At 43.1% G+C, this 25,657-nt stretch overlaps 1 protein-coding gene and 1 pseudogene across 4 annotated transcripts in view; both read right to left on the bottom strand.

Moving 5' to 3' along the window:
• ell2 (elongation factor for RNA polymerase II 2) overlaps positions 1-25,657 on the bottom strand; it is a 208,711-nt gene that overhangs the window by 135,841 nt on the left and 47,213 nt on the right. The gene's annotated exons all lie outside the window — the stretch shown is intronic.
• LOC139279826 (U2 spliceosomal RNA) lies at positions 623-852 on the bottom strand (annotated as a pseudogene).

The following is a 25,657-nucleotide window of genomic DNA, read 5'->3' as shown; positions in this document are numbered from 1 at the left end:
GGGGGGGGGAGAAAGGAGGAGTAGGAAAGAGCCAGGGGGGGAAGGAGGAGGAGGAAAGAGCTGGGGGGGGGGGGGGGGGAGGAGGAGGAGGAGGAAAGAGCGGGCGGGGGGGTGGGGGGGGAAGGAGGAGGAGGAGGAAAGAGCCCAGGGAGGGGGGGGGGGGGGGGGGGGGGGGGGGAAAGAGGGAGAAGGGGGAGGAAGAGAGCAACTTATCACAATCACTAAGGAGGTGGTACTCAGTAACATAACTGGACTAAAGGCAGATAAATCCCCTGGACCTGATGGCTTGCATCCTAGGATCTTGAGAAGTAGCGACAGGGATTGTGGATGCACTGGTTGTAATTTACCAAAATTCCCTGGATTCTGGAGAGGTCCCAGCAGATTGGAAAACTGCAAATGTAACACCCCTATTTAAAAGAGGCAGAGAAAAAGCAGGAAACTATAGACCAGTTAGCCTAACATCTGTGGTTGGGAAAATGTTGGAGTCCATTTTTTTTTTTTTTTTTTTTTAAATTCATGTCCAATCGTTATCCAATCGTTACAATTCTTTGTCAAACGCCAGAGGTCACCCTGCACCAGTCAAGGATCACTCTGCGCCAATGCTCTTAGCCAAAAGGCCTAGAGCCACTGCACCGTTCCTGGAAGTACTGCAATACCAGGTTCGTGCCATGGAGGTGGATGGGTCAGGTCCCCCACACACCTCCGTGGAGGTGGATGGGTCACCAATCCCACCCACCTCCTGTTTACAAAAATGTAAGCATATACCTTCCTGACCAGGGAGGAACCACCCGGACGTCATGGTGGCTGGTCAGGTTAGTTATGCAGATCTTAGCCAAAAGGCCGAGAAGCGCTATTATTAAAGCAGCAGTAGCAGTACATTTGGAAAAGCAAAATTCGGTCAGGTAGAGTCAGCATGGATTTATGAAGGGGAAGTAATGTTTGACAAATTTGCTGGAATTCTTTGAGTATGTAACAAACAGGGTGGATAAGGGGAACCAGTGGATGTGGTGTATTTGGACATCCAGAAGGCATTTGACAAGGTGCCACATAAAAGGTTACTGCACAAAAGAAAAGTTCACAGGATTGGGGGGCAACATATTAGCATGGACAGAGGATTGGCTAACAGAAAACAGTCAGGATAAATAGTTCATTCTCGGGTTGGCAATCAGTAACTAGTGGGGTGCCGCAGGGATCAGTGCTGGGACCCCAACTATTTACAATCTATGTTAACTTGGAAGAAGGGAGAGAGTGTAACGTAGCCAAGTTTGCTGACGATACAAAGATGAGAGGAAACGCAATGTGTGAGGACAAAAAATCTGCAAATGGAGACACAGACTAAATGAGTGGGCAAAAATTTGGCAGATGGAGTATAATGTTGGAAAGTGTGAGGTCATGCACTTTGGCAGAAAAAAAAAGAGCAAGTTATTATTTAAATGGAGAAAGATTGCAAAGTGCTGCAGTACAGCAGGACCTGGGGGTACTTTTGCATGAAAAAAAAGTTTAGTGTGCAGGTACAGCAAGTGATCAGGAAGGCAATGGAATCTTGGCCTTTACTGCAAAGGGGATGGAGTATAAAAGTAGGGAAGTCTTGCCACAGTTATACAGGGTATTGGTGAGGCCACATCTGGAATACTGTGTACAGTTTTGGTTTCCATATTTACAAAAGGATATACTTGCTTTGGAGGCAGTTCAAAGAAGGTTCATTAGGTTGATTCTGGAGATGAGGGGGTTGACTTATGAGGAAAGGTTGAGTAGGTTGGGCCTTTACTCATTGGAATTCAGAAGAATGAGAGGTGATCTTATTGAAACACGTAAGATGATGAGGGGGCTTGACAAGGTGGATGCAGAGAGGGTGTTTCCACTGACTAGAACTAAAGGGCATGATCTTAGAATAAGGGGCCGCCCATTTAAAACAGATGAGAAATTTCTTCTGAGGGTTGTGAATCTGTGGAATTTGCCTCAGAGCTGTGGAAGCTGGGAACATTGAATAAATTTAAGACAGAAATAGAGTGTTTCTTAAACGATAAGGGAATAAGGGGTTATGGGGAGCGGGCAGGGAAGTGGATCAGAGTCCAGGATTGGATCAGCCATGATCTTATTAAATGTCGGAGCAGGCTCGAGGGGCCGTATGGCCTACTCCTGCTCCCATTTCTAATGTTCTTATGCCTAAACTCGGAACTTGTGGAACTCACCTCGTCGCACCTGGAGAGGCCAAGATTTCTGGCCCAATATGAACTGAAAATATTCTTTTATAGTTCCAAAAAAACTTTAAACTTCCATCTTCATTTTTTTTATAAATGTTAGAGAGCCAACGGTTAGTTGGCTCTCTGCTAATATCAAAATTTTACCAACATTCAGAAACTGGAGAACGGATCTTTGTGCACGCAAGCAGTTTTCCTGGTCAACGACTGACAGCCAAAGGGCATAACTCAGGTCCGTCAGCCTACTGTACTCAATATAACCACTGCTCCTATTTTTCAGATAGCAGCTATTGGCAATGATTTGCTACTGCTGTTTACATCTCTTCTAGACGCATCTTTTGTTCATTTACTTCTCCCATTACCATCCCCTTTTGTCATTTAATCTCTCCTGCCTTTCACCCCATCACAGATCGTCGCTTGTGTTCTTTCTTCCCCTCCCCACTTTTCCTGTCTCTGTACTTGCTTAAAGCCGGTTACATCTTTCACATTTTCCAGTTCTGACGAAAGGTTTTCGACCTGCATTGTTAACTTAGTTTTTTTCTCCCAATAAGTGCTCCCTGATCTGCTGAGTATTTCCAGATTTTTCTGTTGTCAGATTTCCAGCATCCACAGTATTTTGCTTTTGAGTTCAAGTTAGTTGGATGCAGATATTACTTTTTTTTTTAAAAAAGGGAATTATATTGGATAAACTGGGTCCAGTGACATTTATCCTTTATTCTTCTCATGGTGCGTGCAGTGTTTTTCGAATTATGGCATCACAAAAATGTAAAAATTGTATGACGAGTTAGCAATGCAGTAAACTAACTAAATAGTTTTTGGCCTTCATGTATATTAAACCAAAGGCAACTATGTTTGTTAAACACAGACGACCAGGATTAACAATTTTGATACCTTGATATAAATGACAAAATCAACCAGGGTGATAATACAATATAGATAACTATCTCACGTGCTCTTCAGCAGCTGATTAGTATCCAGTATCATTACAATGGCTTAACTTCCACCCACATTACTTTAGCTTCCAAAACATCCCCAACTACAAGCACTGATTTCAGCAGAAATGTACGAAGGGCAATTAATTCATTGTCCTGTACTTTCTCCTCCACTTTTGGGGGGGGGGGGGTCACTTTTGCAAGGGCTGATGGTGTACCTGATGCTATCAGATTATGCAGTTAGAATTCAAGTCATTACTGTGATCCTGGACACCAAAGAAGTAAAATAATTTGCAACAGCTTTGCTCCTTTCAGTACCTAACTTGATACCTACACTGGGTCCCAAAATCCTTTTTATTCTCCCAATACGGTAATCTCTGCACCTCGGCACAGAATTTGCTCATCCACCAAAAAACACACATCTTTACTTCTCTGCAGAACAGAAGAAAAATGCTTCAATGCACATTACGTGTCAGCATTTGCACAAAAGGAACTTTACCCAAACAGTAAATTATATGTTCTCCTTCCAGATGCTGTATTCTCAGCAATTTGTTTTTATTGCAAATTGAGTACAGTATTTGCCATTTCTCCCTCCACTTGTCTTTATAATACTTGTCTTGCAGTTGACCCAGCACACCAAGTGATCCATTTATAATGCTATGCTTCATTTATTGAGAGTCAGGGATGGACTCATTCAAAACACATTGGCCCAGATTTTGCGGTAACAACAATGGCCAGGCTATCAACGCTCACCATTATTACAGGGTAAGTCAGACAGCAACTTTTGGCATCCGCACATAGTTAACCGCAAAAATTGCTGCCAGAGGTACCCTGCCCCTCCACCAGATGCGCTGCTGCAGCTGTCGCCAATCGACTTAGCATTGAAATGACTGCAATGGCGTGAACTTTCTGTACTTGCCCACTCACTCCACACTTAAAACTGCTAAAGATGAGAGGACGGGTGTATTCAGGAGATAAGTTTTTTTATAACAGTGATAAGTAATAATTACTGAACAACCTCACTGGCCTTAATAAATTAATTTTAGAAGTGTGGAGTCTCACGCCCTCAAGAAAATTGCTGTGGATTCAAAAAACTTTTTTTTTTTAAGACATTTTTTCTGTCTCATCTCTCTCCCTTAATCTCATCTGTATGTCCCAATCTTTATATTGCTTTCTATACATTTAAATCCAATTTATATTTCCTGGTTTGGACTCTGCATGGCTCAGTGAGGAATCTTCAATCTGATTGGTTGAAGAGCCTTACTTTCTTGCTCTGGTCACAGATCCCTGTAAAGGACGCAGTGCTGGAAAAAAGACGCCGGATAAAGGAAATCTACAGCAAAAAACACGAGGAAACTCTGTGGCAGCTGTCAGTCAAGTGACCGGCAAGCACCGTTCCTTCACTGCAGACATAAAAATCCATTATAGTAAAAATGTATTATATAAGTATGCATTAATGGGGACTTTATACCCTGCTGTAACTAGATTTTACCAAAATACCATTGTTCACTAATGAAAGCAGTGAAGCAAATAGGTTTAACAATTATGTTTCAAAGATGTGGTTGTAATAAAATTTATACTTTTGGTTACAAATGGCAGGAATCAACAACCCTAGATCCCACTGTACTGACAATATGCTTATTTCCAAACAAAAAAATTATTCAAAATATTACAAGAAAAACCTTAAAACTAGGTATGAGCAGAGTGAAACGAAAAAGTAAACAAGTTCATAACTTAGGGGTACAATATTGTAAGTGGTTGTGTTACTGGACTAATAATCCAGAGAACGGAAATTCACAATGGCAAGTTGAGTTTGGGTCCAGCATAAAATATTTAGAAATAAAAAGTTGGCATCAGTAAAAGTGATCATGAAGTGATCGGATTGTTGTAAAAACCCAACTGGTTTAATAATGCCATTTCGGGAAGACAACCTGCTGTCCTTCCCTGGTGTTGCCTACATGTGACTTGTCCCATACCAGCACGTTAGCTGTCCTCTGAAGTGGCCTAAGCAAGCAATTCAGTTGCATCAAACTGTAGCATTGCTTCACCACATGGACTGCAGCCATTGAAGGCAGCAGCCTAGCACTTTTTCAGGGCAACTAGGAATGGGCAATAAATGGCAGCCTTTCCAGCAACATAACGAGAACGAACAATAAACCTACTTGCATCCTACTAACGGAGTAAAAATCTTCAAAGTGGTATTTCTAAAGTAACAAGACCTTCGAAGTATTTTTCTCTGCATAGTTGAACTTTCCTGTTGTACTGGACAAGAATTCGAAACACTGGTCTGTTTTCCATTTAACAGTAATATAAAAATAACCCATCTAAAGAACATTCCAGGAAAAATCTCCATGTGGTCTTATAGAATTCAAAACTTTCAAACAAAAGTCATCTTGCAGTTCAGTTGCTTTTTGGAGGTAGAAAAAAATACATTCAATTCCATTCCTTTTCATATTGTTCCTGCAGTCAAAGGTTGACAATTTTTCAACAGTATGCTTCTTAAAAACAAGACAGCTATTTTATTACACAGCCATATTTGTTTCCCGTTTCTTTTAAGATAAATGTTCCAGCCCTCCTTGCAGGCATATCTGAGCCAGCATCCATTGTAGGACACAGAATCAAGTCACCTATTCATAAGCTTCAACCACTACTGTTGGGCTGGGCAGAGTACAGGAGACTTTAGAAAAATTCAGTCATATGGTGCCAAAAGAAATACAACAATGGATTAAAAAACTGTTAAAGGAAAGGAAACAAAGGGTTGGAGTTCATGGATGTTGCTCAGCATGGAGAAGTTGTAATAGGTATACGCAGGATCTGTAATAAAAGAAAATGTTGGAAATACTCAGGTCAGGCAGCATATATGGAGAGGTTGATGGTCATCAATGTTTCAGGTTGATGACCTTCAAAGCTTAGCAAGAGGACTCAAGATTTTGGAAAGATAGATAGGTTACCAGAATGGGCAGACAGATGCAATTTAATAGATAAATATTGGGTTTGAGGGGGAAAAACATGGAAGAGCACACAGGTGAATGGAGACATTAAAAAGGAAAATACAGATCGACCCAAGGATTCAAATACATATCCCTGAAAGTGCCAGTGCTGGTACCGAAAGCCATAAAAAACCCCAGCATTTTGGGTTTTATAAATGGGGCAGAGAGTACAATAATAAAGTAGTAATAATTTGAAACACTAGTTAGACCACGGTTGGAGTAGCATGTGCTCGTTTGACACCCATTACAGAAAAGGCATTAAAGTCAGAGCATACAGCATAGATTCACTAGGATATCAGCTATAGTTATGAAGAGACAGAGGAGATACTTGGCCAACAGGGAATTTGATACAGGTTTTTTTAAATTAATAGGGAAAGACTATTCTATTTCACCTGGTTGGAAAGAGCGTCATCAATTTAAAATTGTCACCAAGACAGTAAGAGTTTAGGAGAAATTACTTATGCATGGAGCACCTTACCATAGGAAAGCAAAGATCAGTGCATCTGTCAAAGGAAAAATGGATAAATATTTAGAGCAGAAGTACGTACAGGTCCATGGGGAGGGGGCAGGGCAGTGGAAATAATTCTGGATTGTTCCCACAAAGAACCACAAGAGTGCACCGAATGGCCTCCTCCTATAAGTTTCCATAGTTCAAAATGCAGCCCAATGAGAATAATAGAAACATAGAAAATAGGTGCAGGAGCAGGCCATTCAGCCCTTCTAGCCTGCACCGCCATTCAACGAGTTCATGGCTGAACCTGCTTTCACGCCAAACCCCTTGATCCCCCGAGTAGTAAGGACTTATCTCGGTCCTAAATGGCTTACCCCTTATCCTTAGACTGTGACCCCTGGTTCTGGACTTCCCCAACATTGGGAACATTCTTCCTGCATCCAACCTGTCCAAACCCGTCAGAATTTTAAACGTTTCTATGAGGTCCCCTCTCACTCTTCTGAACTCCAGTGAATACAAGCCCAGTTGATTCAGTCTTTCTTGATAGGTCAGTCCCACCATCCCGGGAATCAGTCTGGTGAATCTTCGCTGCACTCCCTCAACAGCAAGTATGTCCTTCCTCAAGTTAGGAGACCAAAACTGTACACAATACTCCAGGTGTGGCCTCACCAAGGCCCTGTACAACTGTAGCAACACCTCCCTGCCCCTGTACTCAAATCCCCTCGCTATGAAGGCCAACATGCCATTTGCTTTCTTAACCGCCTGCTGTACCTGCATGCCAACCTTCAATGACTGATGTACCATGACACCCAGGTCTCGTTGCACCTCCCCTTTTCCTAATCTGTCACCATTCAGATAATAGTCTGTCTCTCTGTTTTTACCACCAAAGTGGATAACCTCACATTTATCCACATTATACTTCATCTGCCACGCATTTGCCCACTCACCTAACCTATCCAAGTCACTCTGTAGCCTCATAGCATCCTCCTCGCAGCTCACACTGCCACCCAACTTAGTGTCATCCGCAAATTTGGAGATACTACATTTAATCCCCTCGTCTAAATCATTAATGTACAATGTAAACAGCTGGGGCCCCAGCACAGAACCCTGCGGTACCCCACTAGTCACTGCCTGCCATTCCGAAAAGTACCCATTTACTCCTACTCTTTGCTTCCTGTCTGACAACCAGTTCTCAATCCACGTCAGCACACTACCCCCAATCCCATGTGCTTTAACTTTGCACATTAATCTCCTGTGTGGGACCTTGTCGAAAGCCTTCTGAAAGTCCAAATATACCACATCAACTGGTACTCCTTTGTCCACTTTATTGGAAACATCCTCAAAAAATTCCAGAAGATTTGTCAAGCATGATCTCCCTTTTACAAATCCATGCTGACTTGGACCTATCATGTCACCATTTTCCAAATGCGCTGCTATGACATCCTTAATAATTGATTCCATCATTTTACCCACTACTGAGGTCAGGCTGACCGGTCTATAATTCCCTGCTTTCTCTCTCCCTCCTTTTTTAAAAAGTGGGGTTACATTGGCTACCCTCCACTCGATAGGAACTGATCCAGAGTCAATGGAATGTTGGAAAATGACTGTCAATGCATCCGCTATTTCCAAGGCCACCTCCTTAAGTACTCTGGGATGCAGTCCATCAGGCCCTGGGGATTTATCGGCCTTCAATCCCATCAATTTCCCCAACACAATTTCCCGACTAATAAAGATTTCCCTCAGTTCCTCCTCCTTAATAGACCCTCTGACCACTTTTATATCCGAAAGGTTGTTTGTGTCCTCCTTAGTGAATACTGAACCAAAGTACTTGTTCAATTGGTCTGCCATTTCTTTGTTCCCCGTTATGACTTCCCCTGATTCTGACTGCAGGGGACCTACGTTTGTCTTTACTAACCTCTTTCTCTTTACATACCTATAGAAACTTTTGCAATCCGCCTTAATGTTCCCTGCAAGCTTCTTCTCGTACTCCATTTTCCTTACCCTAATCAAACCCTTTGTCCTCCTCTGCTGAGTTCTAAATTTCTCCCAGTCCCCAGGTTCGCTGCTATTTCTGGCCAATTTGTATGCCACTTCCTTGGCTTTAATACTATCCCTGATTTCCCTAGATAGCCACGGTTGAGCCACCTTCCCTTTTTTATTTTTACGCCAGACAGGAATGTACAATTGTTGTAATTCATCCATGCGTTCTCTAAATGTCTGCCATTGCCCATCCACAGTCAACCCCTTAAGTATCATTAGCCAATCTATCTTAGCCAATTCATGCCTCATACCTTCAAAGTTACCCTTCTTTAAGTTCTGGACCATGGTCTCTGAATTAACTGTTTCATTCTCCATCCTAATGCAGAATTCCACCATATTATGGTCACTCTTCCCCAAGGGGCCTCGCACAATGAGATTGCTAATTAATCCTCTCTCATTACACAACACCCAGTCTAAGATGGCCTCCCCCCTAGTTGGTTCCTCGACATATTGGTCTAGAAAACCATCCCTTATGCATTCCAGGAAATCCTCCTCCACTGTATTGCTTCCAGTTTGGCTAGCCCAATCTATGTGCATATTAAAGTCACCCATTATAACTGCTGCACCTTTATTGCATGCACTCCTAATTTCCTGTTTGATGCCCTCCCCAACATCACTACTACTGTTTGGAGGTCTGTACACAACTCCCACTAACGATTTTTGCCCTTTAGTGTTCTGCAGCTCTACCCATATAGATTCCACATCATCCAAGCTAATGTCTTTCCTAACTATTGCATTAATCTCCTCTTTTAATTTTGATTTCATATCTCCCAATAGGGAAGTAAAGGACTTCCACTTGGCACTCCTTAATTGGCAACTCTATGGGCTTCGTCGGGCAGGCCACTTAGTTCACATGCCAGACACGAGACTCCCTAAACAACTGCTATATGCGGAGCTCCTTCATGGCAAACAAGCCAAAAGGTCGGCAGCGGAAACGGTACAAGGATACCCCCAAAACCTCCCTGGCAAAGTGCGACATCACCACTGATGCCTGGGAGACCCTGGCCGGAGACCGCCCTAGGTGGAGAAAGTGCATCCGGGAGAGAGTTGAGCTCTTCGAATCAACGCTGCGAGCAAGAGACCAAGCGCAGGCAGCAGAAGGAGCGTGCGGTACCCCGCCTTCCCCCAACGAATATCTGTCCCAGCTGTGACACAGGCTGTGGCTCTCATATTGGACTGTTCAGCCACCAAAGAACTCACTTTAGCAGTGGAAGCAAGTCTTCCTCAATTTCAAGGGACTGCCTACGATGGGAAACAGATCTTCATATTACTCTCCGGAAAAGTACTGCCCAAAATGCTCATTGATATTGATCGAACCAATTCCTACATTAGTCACAGCTCACATCAGTGCATTACAAGCATGCATCAGAACAAAAAAAAAAGATTCATTTTCATGACCACGATGTGCAACATAGGTTTTATTAATAAAACACACGATGTGGAAACTTTGGCCTGTATTTTTCTACTCACCCTGGTCATGAGGTTCACTATCCTACTAAACCATGATCACTTAAAAGACTGTGAATGAACGTACACAATATATTTTAGACCCATTTACAGCCTTACCCAGGGCAAAGGCAATGACGCACCACTAATTGTTTCAGTATTGCTCAAAACACAACAGGAAAAACGACTAGTCTTTCCATTGACCAGTTATACACATGCTAAAATCAGAAAAATGCAAGTGAATTTAAACAGCATTCTTGTGAATCACATTACATAACATACTATAGGAGCAGGAGGTGGCCATTTTGCCTCTCGAGCCTCATTTAATATTATGGCTGATTCTAATCATGGACTCAGCTCCACTTCCCTGCCCGTTCCCCATAACCCTTTATTTAATTATCGCTCAAATATAATGTCCATCTCCACCTTAAATATATTCAATGACCCAGCCTCCACAGCTCTCTGGGGCAGAGAATTCCACAGATTTATGACCCTAAGAAATTCCTCATCAGTTTTAAATAGGCGGTCCCTTATTCTGAGACTATGTCCCCTAGTTTTAGTTTCCCCTATGAGTGGAAATATCCTCTCTGCATCCAGCTTGTCGAGCCCCCTCATTATCTTATATGTTTCAATACGATAGAAACATAGAAATTTACAGCGCAGGAGGTGGCAATTTCAGCCCATCGTATCCATGCCGGCCAACAAAGCCACACGGCCCTTGGTCAGCAGCCCTGAAGGTTACATATAAACCTATGAACAATGATGGAAAGGCAGAGCACCCAGCCCGCCTCAACTGTGACACCCCGGATACTTAAACATTCTACACTCCACCCCAACCAGAGCCATGTGATCTCCTGGGAGAGAAAAAAAAAACAGATAAAAACCCAGGCCAATTTAGATGGAACAAATCTGAAAATTCCTCTGACCCATCCAGGTGATCGAAATTAGTCCAGGAGATCTCCCTGGCCGTATTAGATTCCCTGCAGTACTTATTGTATCTGCGCCATCCAACAAAATGTCATCCAGTCTAATCCCAATTACCAGCCCATGGTCCATAACCCTGCAGGTTACAGGGCTTTAAGTGCCCATCCAACCATCTCAAGTGGTGAGGGTTTCTGCATCCACCACTCTTCTAGGCAGCAAGTTCCAGATCCCCACAACCCTCTGCATAAAGCTCCCCGTCAAATCCCCTCTAAACCTTCCACCAACCACCTTAAAACTATGTCCCCTCAATATTTGGTACACCTCCTTTCAACCTCCTCTGTTCCATTGAGAACAAACCCAGCCGATCCAATCTGTCGAACACAAGAACACAAGTAGGCCATCTAGCCCCTCGAGCCTGCTCCGCCATTCAACAAGATCATGGCTGATCTGGCCGTCGACTCAGCTCCACTTACCCGCCCGCTCCACATAACCCTTAATTCCCTTATTGGTTAAAAATCTGTGTGATTTGAATACATTCAATGGGCACAAGTTTCCACATGATTTGCGCTTGATTTTTTAGGAGCAACTGGTGGAGAACGGACTATCTTAGAAATTGCAATTCTCCACATTTTTTTTTCTGCAGTTCTAGTCAGTTAGAACAGTTTCACTTTGGAACAGAATTTTTTCTTCAAAAGGGGAGGTGTCCGGCCACTGACACCTGATTTCAAAGTTTCCACAGTGAAAACGTACTCCAAACTAACTTAGAATGGAGCAAGTGAAGATTTTTGTCAAACTGAAAAAACCTTGTCTACACATTAAAAAATCAGGCGGTTACAAATTAGGCATCCAGAACGAGGTGGGGGGGGGGGTGGGGGGGGGGGGGAAAGGGAAGTAATTAAATTCTACAATAAATCCTTATTTATACTTCTACAAATATTATACAAATAAATCCAACCTGAATAAAAATTTATATATCAAAGAAAAGATTAAATAAACCATCTTCCTACCTGTGTGAAAGTGCTTCAGCCAGGGAGAATGCTGCAGGAAGCCTCACAAGTTGAGGCAGCCGTTCGTTCCCGATGGTGGGGGGGGGGGGGGGAGGAGGAGGAGGCAGCCGTTCGTTCCCGTCGGCAGGTGGGGGGGGGGGGGAAGGAGGAGGCAGCCGTTTGTTCTCGACAGCGGGGGGGGGGGGGGGGGGGGGGGGAGAAAGAGGAGACAGTGAGAAGGCTGCAGGAAGCCTCAAGTTCAGCAGCCATTCCCAACGGCTGGGGGGGGGGGGCGGGGGGGGCCGTCGGAAAACGGCTGCCTCAACTTTGAGGCTTCCTGCAGCCTTCACTCTGCTGATCATGGAAGGGCAATGTGCTTTTATTAAAAAATGTTCAAAAATTTTACTACTACAAAGAACTACAAAAAAGGCCGCGTGCCAATGTTTCCTTCATACTGCGCGTGCGCGAACGCTCCAACGCACAGGGTTGCCGGCAGGAGAAAAACTAATTTAAATGGTACCCGCCCCCTCCCACTTACAAAATCGGCGCGAGTGGTAGGCTCCGCCCCCTGGGCGCCACACCAAGCAGACATGGAGCTGCAGGGCGCTCTAGAATCGCGCGTTTTTTTTCCGGCGCGAAAAACGGGCGCCCAGCTCGGAGGGGCGCTCGTTTTGTAGAGTGTGTAAACTTGGGGCCAATGAGCTAGCCTCAACTGCTTCCTTGGGCAGAGAATTCCACAGATTCACAACCCTCTGGAAGAAATTCCTTCTCAACTCGGTTTTAAATTGGCTCCCCCGTATTTTGAGGCTGTGCCCCCTAGTTCTAGTCTCCCTGATCAGTGGAAACAACCTCTCTGTTTCTATCTTGTCTATTTATTTTAAATGTTTCTATAAGATCACCCCTCATCCTTCTGAACTCCAACGAGTAAAGACCCAGTCTACTCAATCTATCATCATAAGGTAACCACCTCATCTCCGGAATCAGCCTAGTGAATCGTCTCTGTACCCCTTGCAAAGCTAGTATATCCTCATAACTAAGATTCTCCATTCCAGATAGCATCCTAGTAAATCTCTTCTGCACCCTCTAGTGCAATCACGTACTTCCTATAATATGGCAACCACAACTTCACGCAGTACTCCAGCTGTGGCCAAACCAAAGTATTATACAATTTAAGCATAACCTCCCTGCTCTTATATTGTGTGCCTCAGCCAATAAAGGCAAACATTCCGTATGCCTTCTTAACCACCTCATCAACCTGGCCTGCTACTTTCAGGGATTTGTGGACAAGCATTCCAAGGTCCCTTTGTTCATCTACACTATTAAGTGGCCTACTGCTTAATGTGTTTACCCTTTCCTTATAGGCCCTCCCAAAGTGCATCACCTCACACTTCTCTGAATTAAATTCCATTTGCCACTGCTCTGCCCACTTGACCAGTAGATTGATATCCTCCTGCAGCCCATGACTTTCCTCTTCATTATCAACCACACAGCCAATTTTAGTGTCGTCTGCAAACTTCTTAATCATACTCCCTATATTCAAAACTAAATCGTTGATATATACCACAAAGAGCAAGGGACCCAGTACAGAGCCCTGTGGAACCCTACTGGAAACATCCTTCTAGTCACAAAAACATCCATCAACTATTACCCTTTTGCTTCCTACCTCCAAGCCAATTTTGGATCCAACTTGCCACTTTGCCCTGTATCCTATGGGCTTTAACCTTCATAACCAGTCTACTGCATGGAACCTTATCAAAAGCTTTGCTAAAGTCCATATACACCACATCGAATGCACTACCCTTATCGGCCCTCTTGGTTACCTCCTCAAAAAATTCAGTCAAACACGATCTTCCCTTAACAAATCTGTGCTGACTGGCCCTAATTAATCCTTGCCTTTCCAAATGTAGATTTATCCTGTCTTTCAGGATTTTTTCCAATCATTTTCCTACCACTGAGGTTAGGTTGACAGGCCTGTAATTACTCAGCCTATCCCTTTCTCCCTTCTTAAACAAGGGTACGACATTAGAAGTCCTCTGGCACCATGCCCAAATCCAAAAAGGAGTGGAAAATGGTCACGGCCTCTACTATTTCCTCTCACTTCACTCAACAGCCTGGGATGTATTTCATCCAGGCCTGGGGACTTACCTACTTTCAAAGCTGCTAAACCCCTTAATACTTCCTCTCACTATATTTATTTTATCCAGAATATACCACACTCCTCCTCGATAGCAGTATCTGCATTGCCCCTATCCTTTGTGAAAACAGATGCAAAGTATTCATTAAGAACCTTACCAACATCTTCCGCCTCCACACAAAGATTACCCTCATGGTCTCCAATAGTACCCTACCCTTTCTTTAGTTACCTTCTTGCGTTTAATATATTTATAGAACATCTTAGGGTTTTCCTTAATTTTACTGGCCAAGAATTTCTTATGCTCTTAGCATTCCTAATATGCTTATTAATTTTGCCTCTTAACTTTCTATATTTCTCTAAACATTTTGTAGTATTTAGCCATTAGCATTTTCTTTTTCTTTATCCTCCCCTGTAAGTCCCTAGACATTCAGAGGTCTCTAGAATTATTTCAAACTTTTTTCTTTAAGGGCACATGTTTGGCCCGAACCTTCTGGTTCTCCTCCTTGAATGCTTCCCACGGTTCAGACACTGATTTACCCACAAGTAGCTGTTTCCAGTCCACTGTGGCCAAATCACACCTTAACTTAGCAAAATTAGCTTTTCCAATTTGGGACTTTTATTCCAGGCCTATCCTTGTCCTTATCCATAACCAACTCAAATCTGACTGAATTATGGTCACTGGCATCCATGTGCTCTCCCACCAATACCCCTTCAACCTGCCCAACTTCATTCCCCAAAAACTAAATCCAAGACCGCCCCCTCTCATGTTGGGCTTGCTACATACTGACTAAAAAAGTTCGAGTGCATTTCAAGAATTCTGCACACTATCACCTCTCATTCTTCTGCACTCCAATGTGTATAGGCCCAACCTAATCAACCCATCTTCATAAGTCAACCTCCTCATCTCTGGAATCAACCTAGTGAACCTTCTCTGAACGGCCCCCAATGCAAGTATATCCTTCCTTAAATAGAGACCAAAACTGTGCGCAGTACTCCAGGTGTGGTCTCACCAATACCTTGTACAGTTGTAGCAGGGCTTCTGCTTTTATACTCTATCCCCCCTGCAATAAAGGCCAATATTCCATTTGCCTTCCTGATTACTTGCTGCACCTGCATACTAACTTTCATGCACAAGGACCCCCAGGTCTCTCTCTCTACTGCAACACTTTGCAATTTTTCTCCATTTAAATTATTTGCTTTTCTATTATTTCTGCCAAAGTGGATAATCGCACATTTTCCCACATTATACTCCATCTGCAAAATTTTTGCCCACTCACTTAGCGTATCTATATCCCTCTGCAGATTGAGGAGGACACACACAATTTGCTTTCCCACTCATCTTTGTATCAGCAAACTTGGATACATTACACTTGGTCCCTTCATCCAAGTCATTAATATATTGTAAATAGTTGAGGCCCCAGCACCGATCTCTGCGGCACCCCACAAGTTACTATTTGCCAACCGGAAAATGACCTGTTTATCCCGACTCTGTTTTGTGTTAGTTAACCAATCCTCTATCCATGCTAATATATTACCCCCAACCCTGTGAACTTTTACCTTCTGCAGTAAACTTTAATGTAACACCTTATCAAATGCTTTCTTGAAATCCAAATACACCACGTCCACTGGTTCCACCTTATCCACCCTGTTCATTACATCCTCAAAGAACACTAGCAAATGTCAAACATTATTCCCCTTTCATAAAACCAGGCTGACTCTGCTTGATTGAATCATGCTTTTCCAAAGATCCTGCTACTGCTTCCTTAATAATGGACTCCAGCATTTTCCCCCGACAGATGTTAGGCTAACTGGTCTATAGGGCCCAAGTTTCCACACGATAAAAAACAGGCGCCCCTCTGAGCTGGGCGCCCGTTTTTCGCGCCTAAAAAAAAAACTCGCGATTCTGGAGCGTTCTGCAACTCCTCGTCTGCCTTGCGCGGCGCCTACACTCGCGCCGATTTTGTAAGTGGGAGGGGGCGGGAACTATTTAAATTAGTTTTTTTCCTGCCGGCAACGCTGCGCGTGCGCGTTGGAGCGTTCGCGCATGCTCAGTGTGAAAAAAACATTGGCACTCGGCCATTTTTGTAGTTCTTTGTAGCTGTTTAATTTTTGAACATTTTTTAATAAAAGCACATTGCCATCAGCACATGCAGCCTTCTCACTGTCTCCTTCCCCCCTCCCCCGCGGGAACGAAACGGCTGTTTAATTTCCCCCCCTCCCCTCGAAAAAAACGGCTGTTTAATTCCCTTCCCCCCCCCCCTCCGCGGGAACGAAATGGCTGTTTAATTTCCCCCCCCCTCCCCTCCCCTCCGCGGGAATGAAACGGCTGTTTAATTTCCCCCCCTCCCCTCGAAAAAAACGGCTGTTTAATTCCCTTCCCCCCCCCCCTCCGCGGGAACGAAACGGCTGTTCCCCCCCCCCCCCCCCTCCCCTCCGCGGGAACGAAACGGCTGTTTAATCCCCCCCCCCCCGGAACGAACGCCTGCAACATTCTCCATGCCTGGAGCACTTGCACAGGCAGGAAGATGGTTTATTTAATTTTTTCTTTGCTTATAAATGTTTATTCAGGTTGGATTTATTTGTATAATATTTGTAGAAGTATAAATAAGGATTTATTGTAGAATTTAATGAGTTCCCTTCCCCCTCCCTCCCCCCCAACCTCGTTCTGGACGCCTAATTTGTAATCTGCGCCTGATTTTTTAATGTGTAGAACAGGTTTTTTCAGTTCGACAAAAATCTTCACTTGCTCCATGCTAACTTAGTTTGGAGTACGTTTTCACTGTGGAAACTTTGAAATCAGGCGTCAGTGGCTGGACACGCCCCCTTTTGAAGAAAAAATTCTGTTCCAAAGTAGAACTGTTCTACCTGACGAGAACTGCAGAAAAAAAAAATGTGGAGAATTGCAATTTCTAAGATAGTCCGTTCTCCACCAGTTGCTCCTAAAAATCAGGCGCAAATCATGTGAAAACTTGGGCCCATTGTTTCCTGCTTTGTCTGCTTTTTTTTTCCCATTGTATTTATTTGTTTATTTATTTTAAATAGGGGCCTTACATTTGCAGTTTTCCAATCCGGTGGGACCTCCCCAGAATTGTGTTATATTACAACCAATGTATCCACCATCTCTGCAGCCACTTCTTTTAAGACCCTAGGATGTAAGCCAGGGTTCAGGGGACTTGCCTGCCTTTAGTCCCATTAGTTTATCAAGTACTACTTCTTTAGTGATGCGATTGCATTAAGTTCCTCCCTCCCTGTAGCCCCTTGATTATCCATTATTGGGATGTTTTTAATGTCTTCTACCATGAAGACCGATACAAAATAATTGTTCAAAGTCTCTTCCATTTCCCTGTTCTCCATTATTAATTCCCTAGTCTTATCCTCGAGGGGACCAACATTTCCTTTAGCCACACTTCCTTTTTATGTACCTGTAGAAACTCTTACTGTTCCTATATTTTGTGCTTGTTTACTTTTATAATCTATCTTCCCTCTTATTTTTTGTCATTCTTTGCTGGCTTTTGAAAGTTTCCCAATCCTCTAGCATCCCATTAGACTTGGCCACATTGTATGCCCTGGTTTTCAATTTGATACCCCTATTTCCTTAGTTAGCCACAAATTGTTATCCCTTTTCTTAATCTTTCCTTTTCATTAAAATATATTTTTGTTGAGTTATGAAATATATCCTTAAATGTCTGCCACTGCTCATCAACCATCCCATAATTTAATCTATTTACCCAGTCCACTTTAGCCAACGCTGACTTCATATCTTTGTAGTCTCCTTTATTTAAGCTTAGGACACTGTTTTGAGATCCAACTTTCTCACCCTCCAACTGAATTTGAAATTCAACCATGTTATGGTCACTCATTCCTAGAGGATCCTTTACTAGGAGATCATTTATTAATCCTGTCTCATTACTCAGTATCAGATCAAAGATAGCATGCTTTGTGGTTGGTTCCACAACATACTGTTCAAGGAAACTATCCTGGATACACATTAAACTCCTCCTCAAGGCTACTTTGGCCAATTTACTTTGTCCAATCAATATGAAGGTTAAAAATCACCCATTATTATTGCCGTTGCTTTTTTTTTACAAATCTCCATTTTTGCTTGATTTATACTCCGTCCAATAATGTATCTACTGTTAGGAGGCCTACAGACTACATCCAGCAGCAACCTTTTCCCCTTATTCCTCATCTACCATTTTCATTCATCCAAGTTTGGAATGCTGACAGCACATGGATATATAAATCTACAATTTGAAAAGCAAGCAATGCTCAGACATTCTTCACACCCAACTCTTGAAGAGCTATGGGAAAACTTTCCAAACCAGTTAAGAGGTACAAAGATCACTAAACTAGAAAACAACTTTTTTCTTTAAAATGGCAATGCAAACAAACCTATCAGCTAGAGATACACTTACCCTAGTTTTAATGCTTTATAGCTCTTGTTTGTTCTGCTTGATTCGAGTCATGAACTGTTTATCTAATGTTATTTCATAATTATTTTCATCTGGTTAAATAAATGTAACTATTACTATGACTTAATGGTTTATTGGATTATGTTGTGTCAAGGTAATCTACTTTCCAAATAGAGCAGCGTTGCCAATAGAAAATCGGTGACTAGTCACAAGCCTGGATACAGTGACACCATTTTATCCACATGCACTCAGTATAATTTTTTTTATATACACAATATTTGCTTAAACATCTACCACCAGTGGTACAGCCATTTTCATTCATCCAAGTTTGGAATTCTGACAGCACATCAACAGCTTCTAGGTTTTTGACCAGTTGGGAGCAGTACTTCGACTTAGCGACTGCTGAGAATGTTGGCTCTCAAGATGCATCAGACCCACCCCTGCTCTCTATCCAGAGTGCAGTAGTATTGCTTGCTCTTTGCCATGACTTGCCCTGTTGGAGCTGCAAGTTATTGGTTGTGCTTGCTTTCTACTGTTGGCCTGGAGCGTTTATTTGGTTTGGTCGAGCTAATCTGGATGACAACTCCCCTCTCCTAAACAATGGCCCTTAAATTCCGACGTTCCCAGGCCCATACGAAGTTTGTACGGACCAGGGAAGGCATTAGAAAAGCCAGTTTTCGGAATGCGCATGTGCTGAAAACCGGTTTTTCCAATCCGTCAAGTTTCTGGCTTGACAGATCATCTGCAGATCAGGAGCGAGGACATTTGTAATTGCAAATTTCCGATATTTACACACACAAATGTCCTCAAAAATCTTGCGCTTGAAAAAGCAGGCGCATAGCCTACTTTTACAGGCGCAAGTGTTTTTTAAAAAAAGTAATGAAAACATTTTATTAAAAACCCTCCCCACAACAGTAAGCTTATTTTTTTTAAACAATATATTTTCCTGATTTTTTTTTTTATAAAGACAATTAATTTAAATTTTAGTGTATATTTTCTTTTTTTATTAGTGTTTTGGGTACTTGGGGCAGTTTCACAATGGTAACAAGAGTTTAGGACCTTGCGTAACTCCTATTACTATGGTACTTTACTTGATTGGCTGCCCAGAGCCATGCAACTCCAGCTCCGGGGCATGGAAACATAGAAAATAGGTAGAGTAGGCCATTCGGCCCTTCGAACCTGCACCGCCATTCAATGAGTTCATGGCTGAACATGCAACTTCAGTACCCCATGATCCCCCTAGTAGTAAGGACAACATCTAACTTCTTGTTAAATATATTTAGTGAATTGGCCTCAACAACTTTCTGTGGTAGAGAATTCCACAGGTTCACCACTCTCTGGGTGAAGAAGTTTCTCCTCATCTCAGTCCTAAATGGCTTACCCCTTATCCTTAGACTGTGACCCCTGGTTCTGGGCTTCCCCAATATTGGGAACATTCTTCCTGCATCTAACCTGTCTAAACCCGTCAGAATTTTAAACGTTTCTATGAGATCCCCGCTCATTCTTCTGAACTCCAGTGAATACAAGCCCAGTTGATCCAGTCTTTCTTGATGTCAGTCCCGCCATCCCAGGAATCAGTCTGGTGAACCTTTGCTGCTGCACTCCCTCAATAGCAAGAACATCCTTCCTCAAGTTGAGACCAAAACTGTACACAATAAACAGCTGGGGCCCCAACACAGAACCTTGCGGTACCCCACTAGTCACTGCCTGCCATTCTGAAAAGTACCCATTTACTCCTACTCTTTGCTTCCTGTCTGCCAACCAGTTCTGAATCCACATCAGCACACTATCCCCAATCCCATGTGCTTTAACTTTGCACATTAATCCCTTGTGGGACCTTGTCGAAAGCCTTCTGAAAGTCCAAATACACCACATCAATTGGTTCTCCCTTGTCCACTCTACTGGAAACATCCTCAGTTAGGAGAGGCCTCAGCATCGGAAAGTCAAACGTGGGCAGCAGCTTAAGGTAGGTGCGTATTTTCTCTCAAATGCCCGCGGGAAGGACAAAACGTAATTTCAGGGCCATTGTTGCTGGTGCTTCCACAATGCAGTGCTGTCACCTATGTTACACATCATTTTAGCAATTAATTAGTAACCAAGGAAGCAAAGCACACACACAATGATCAAAAAAGTCATGCACTCTGCTTTTCGTCTTACCATTTGACCAAGAAACACACAAAAAGGGTTAAAGTACATATCTATATGCCATGTGAATGAGTATTGAGATCGCATGCCCAGTGACTATTGCTCATTTAATTTACTAACCAAATGCAATTTGCTACATCTAGATTCCCAATTAGCCACATTTGGTTAGCGTTTAACACTGGAAAAGAGAGAAACCTTCTGGGCGAGATTGAGAGATTTAAAAAGGTCACATTTAACTTAAGTTAAAGATGCAAAGTATTCTGTGAAATTACTCCAACTCTAGGAGATAATAAAATCTGTAAGTTACAGACCCCTTAACGGCTGGTTGGCATCAGCTGCCCTTTATTTTTTGTAAATAAGGACACTGGCAAATAGTCATTGTGTGCACTGTAGAAATTCAGCTCTTTACCCAGCATCCACAGCAGCAGAAAAACCACACTAACCCTGGCATAGAGCCATGCAAGCATTCAATTCTGAGATAAAGCAGTTTCTCTACTGCTGTGGATGCACAATGTCACAAAAACAACTTTAGTTTATTGAATCAAATAGGCTTTGATCATTGCCTTAAAACATTGTTTTGCTCATGTTAACAAAACTACTACAAATATAAGAGTCAGGATTATTATAAACCACATCAGCAAACGGTCTCCTGACTGCACTGAAATCAGGGAGATACAAGACCATTTCTCAAGGAGGTAGCTTCAGATCACATTTAAAATCATGTTTAAGTTCGCAGGCAGCCCAATGGAACATCTGGGAAGACAAATGTAGGTCCCTTGCAGTCAGAATCAGGTGAATTTATAAATGGGGAACAAAGAAATGGCAGACAAATTGAACAAATACTTTGATTCTGTCTTCACTAAGACACAAATAACCTTCTGGAAATACTAGGGGACCGAGGGTCGAGTGAGGAGGAGGAACTGAAGGAAACCCTTAGTCAGGAAATTGTGTTAGGGAAACTGATGGGATTGAAGGCCAATAAATCCCCAGGGCCTGATAGTCTGCATCCCAGAGTACTTAAGGAAGTGGCCCCAGAAACAGTGGATGCATTGGGGGTCATTTTCCAACATTCTATCGACTCTGGATCAGTTTCTATGGATTGGAGGGTAGCTAATGTAACCCCACTTTTAAAAAAAAGAGAAAACGGAATTATAGATCGGTTATAGTCTGACAGTGGGGAAAATGTTGGAATCAATTATTAAATTGGAAAGCAGTGATAGGATTGGTCCAAGTCAGCATGGATTTATGAAAGGGAAATCATGCTTGACAAATCTTCGAGAATTTGAGGATGTAACTAGTAGAGTGGACAAGGGAGAACCAGTGGATGTAGTATTTGGATTTTCAAAAGGCTTTTGACAAGGTCCCACACAAGAGATTAGTGTGCAAAATTAAGGCACATGGTATTGGGGGTAATGTATTGACTTGGATAGAGAACTGGTTGGCAGACAGGAAGCAGAGTAGAGATAAACAGGTCCTTCTCAGAATGGCAGACAGTGATTAGTGGGGTACCACAAGGTTCAGTGCTGGAACCCCAGTTATTTACAATATACATTAATGATTTAGACGAAGGAATTGAATGTAATATCTCCAAGTTTAGAAACATAGAAACATAGAAAATAGGTGCAGGAGCAGGCCATTCAGCCCTTCTAGCCTGCACCGCCATTCAATGAGTTCATGGCTGAACATGAAACTTCAGTACCCCCTTCCTGCTTTCTCGCCATAACCCTTGATCCCCCGAGTAGTAAGGACTTCATCTAACTCCCTTTTGAATATATTTAGTGAATTGGCCTCAACTACTTTCTGTGGTAGAGAATTCCACAGGTTCACCACTCTCTGGGTGAAGAAGTTTCTCCTCATCTCGGTCCTAAATGGCTTACCCCTTATCCTCAGACTGTGACCCCTGGTTCTGGACTTCCCCAACATTGGGAACATTCTTTCTGCATCTAACCTGTCTAAACCCGTCAGAATTTTAAACGTTTCTATGAGGTCCCCTCTCATTCTTCTGAACTCCAGTGAATACAATCCCAATTGATCCAATCTTTCTTGATAGGTCAGTCCCGCCATCCCGGGAATCAGTCTGGTGAACCTTCGCTGCACTCCCTCAATAGCAAGAATGTCCTTCCTCAAGTTAGGAGACCAAAACTGTACACAATACTCCAGGTGTGGCCTCACCAAGGCCCTGTACAACTGTAGCAACACCTCCCTGCCCCTGTATTCAAATCCCCTCGCTATGAAGGCCAACATGCCATTTGCTTTCTTAACCGCCTGCTGTACCTGCATGCCAACCTTCAATGACTGATGTACCATGACACCCAGGTCTCGTTGCACCTTCCCTTTTCCTAATCTGTCACCATTCAGATAATAGTCTGTCTCTCTGTTTTTACCACCAAAGTGGATAACCTCACATTTATCCACATTATACTTCATCTGCCATGCATTTGCCCACTCACCTAACCTATCCAAGTCACTCTGCAGCCTAATAGCATCCTCCTCGCAGCTCACACTGCCACCCAACTTAGTATCATCCGCAAATTTGGAGATACTGCATTTAATCCCCTCGTCTAAATCATTAATGTACAATGTAAACAGCTGGGGCCCCAGCACAGAACCTTGCGGCACTCCACTAGTCACTGCCTGCCATTCTGAAAAGTACCCGTTTACTCCTACTCTTTGCTTCCTGTCTGACAACCAGTTCTCAATCCACGTCAGCACACTACCCCCAATCCCATGTGCTTTAACTTTGCACATTAATCTCTTGTGTGGGACCTTGTCGAAAGCCTTCTGAAAGTCCAAATATACCACATCAACTGGTTCTCCTTTGTCCACTTTACTGGAAACATCCTCAAAAAATTCCAGAAGATTTGTCAAGCATGATTTCCCTTTCACAAATCCATGCTGACTTGGACCTATCATGTCACCATTTTCCAGATGCACTGCTATGACATCCTTAATAATTGATTCCATCATTTTACCCACTACTGAGGTCAGGCTGACCGGTCTATAATTCCCTGTTTTCTCTCTCCCTCCTTTTTTAAAAAGTGGGGTTACATTGGCTACCCTCCACTCCATAGGAACTGATCCAGAGTCAATGGAATGTTGGAAAATGACTGTCAATGCATCCGCTATTTCCAAGGCCACCTCCTTAAGTACTCTAGGATGCAGGCCATCAGGCCCTGGGGATTTATCTGCCTTCAATCCCATCAATTTCCCCAACACAATTTCCCGACTAATAAAGATTTCCCTCAGTTCCTCTTCCTTACTAGACCCTCTGACCCCTTTTATATCCGGAAGGTTGTTTGTATCCTCCTTAGTGAATACCGAACCAAAGTACTTGTTCAATTGATCCGCCATTTCTTTGTTCCCCGTTATGACTTCCCCTGATTCTGACTGCAGGGGACCTACGTTTGTCTTCACCAACCTTTTTCTCTTTACATACCTATAGAAACTTTTGCAATCCGCCTTAATGTTCCCTGCAAGCTTCTTCTCGTACTCCATTTTCCCTGTCCTAATCAAACCCTTTGTCCTCCTCTGCTGAGTTCTAAATTTCTCCCAGTCCCCAGGTTCGCTGCTATTTCTGGCCAATTTGTATGCCACTTCCTTGGCTTTAATACTATCCCTGATTTCCCTAGATAGCCACGGTTGAGCCACCTTCACCTTTTTATTTTTACGCCAGACAGGAATGTACAATTGTTGTACTTCATCCATGCGGTCTCTAAATGTCTGCCATTGCCCATCCACAGTCAACCCCCTAAGTATCATTCGCCAATCTATCCTAGCCAATTCACGCCTCATACCTTCAAAGTTACCCTTCTTTGCAGATGACACTAAGCTGGGTGGCAGTGTGAGCTGTGAGAAGGATGCTAAGAGGCTGCAGGGTGACTTGGACAGGTTAGGTGAGTGGGCAAATGCATGGTAGATGCAATATAATGTAGATAAATGTGAGGTTTATCCATTTTGGTGGCAAAAACAGAAAGGTAGATTATCTGAATGGTGACAGATTAGGAAAAGGGAAGGTGCAACAAGACCTGGGTGTCATGGTACATCAAAAGTTGGCATGCAGGTACAGCAGGTGGTGAAGGCAAATGGCATGTTGGCATTCATAGCGAGGGGATGCGAGTATAGGAGCAGGGAGGTCTTGCTGCAGTTGTACAGGGCCTTGGTGAGGCCACGCCTTGAATATTGTGTACAGTTTTGGTCTTCTAATCTGAGGAAGGACATTCTTGCTATTGAGGGAGTGCAGCACAAGTTCACCAGACAGATTCCCGGGATGGCTGGACTGATATATGAAGAGACTGGATCGACTAGGCTTATATTCATGGAATTTAGATGAATGAGGGGATCTCTCAAACAAAATTCTGACGGGATTAGACAGGTTAGATGCAGGAAGAATGTTCCCGATGTTGGGGAAGTCCAGAACCAGGGGCCACAGTCTAAGGATAAAGGGTAAGCCATTTAGGACCGAGATGGAGAAACTTCTTCACTCCGAATGTAAACCCTGTGGAATTCTCTACCACAGAAAGTTGTTGAGGCCAGTTAGTTAGATATATTCAAAAAAGTGTGTTAGATGTGGCCCTTACAGCTAAAGGGGTCAAGGAGTATGGAGAGAAAGCAGGAATGGGGTACTGAAGTTGCATGATCAGCCATGATCATATTGAATAGTGGTGCAGGCTCAAAGGGCTGAATGGCCTACTCCTGCACCTATTTTCTATGTTTAATGTGAGCAAAGACCCAACAGTCTCTGCCAACATTAGAAATTAATACGTATTTGGAAGCCAGTGAATGGAGCTCTGTGCATGCATACATGTGTACGTGCACCAATCTCTGATGTCTCCGGGCAGAAAATGACAACGGACTTGGCAGTCTAGATCAGTTCTACCAGCTCCACATCACATTTCTACTAAAGATACCACTGCAAGTAAGAGATTGGATTAAATGACTCCTTAAAAACTTTTCCACAGAAAATAAACTCCTGTGTTTGGAAGAGTAGCTTTAGGTG

This window comes from Pristiophorus japonicus, chromosome 1, assembly GCF_044704955.1.
Source record: "Pristiophorus japonicus isolate sPriJap1 chromosome 1, sPriJap1.hap1, whole genome shotgun sequence".
Classification (NCBI taxonomy): domain Eukaryota; kingdom Metazoa; phylum Chordata; class Chondrichthyes; family Pristiophoridae; genus Pristiophorus; species Pristiophorus japonicus.
Note: the sequence above shows the minus strand (reverse complement) of the source record. Positions and strands in the feature narration are given on the sequence as shown.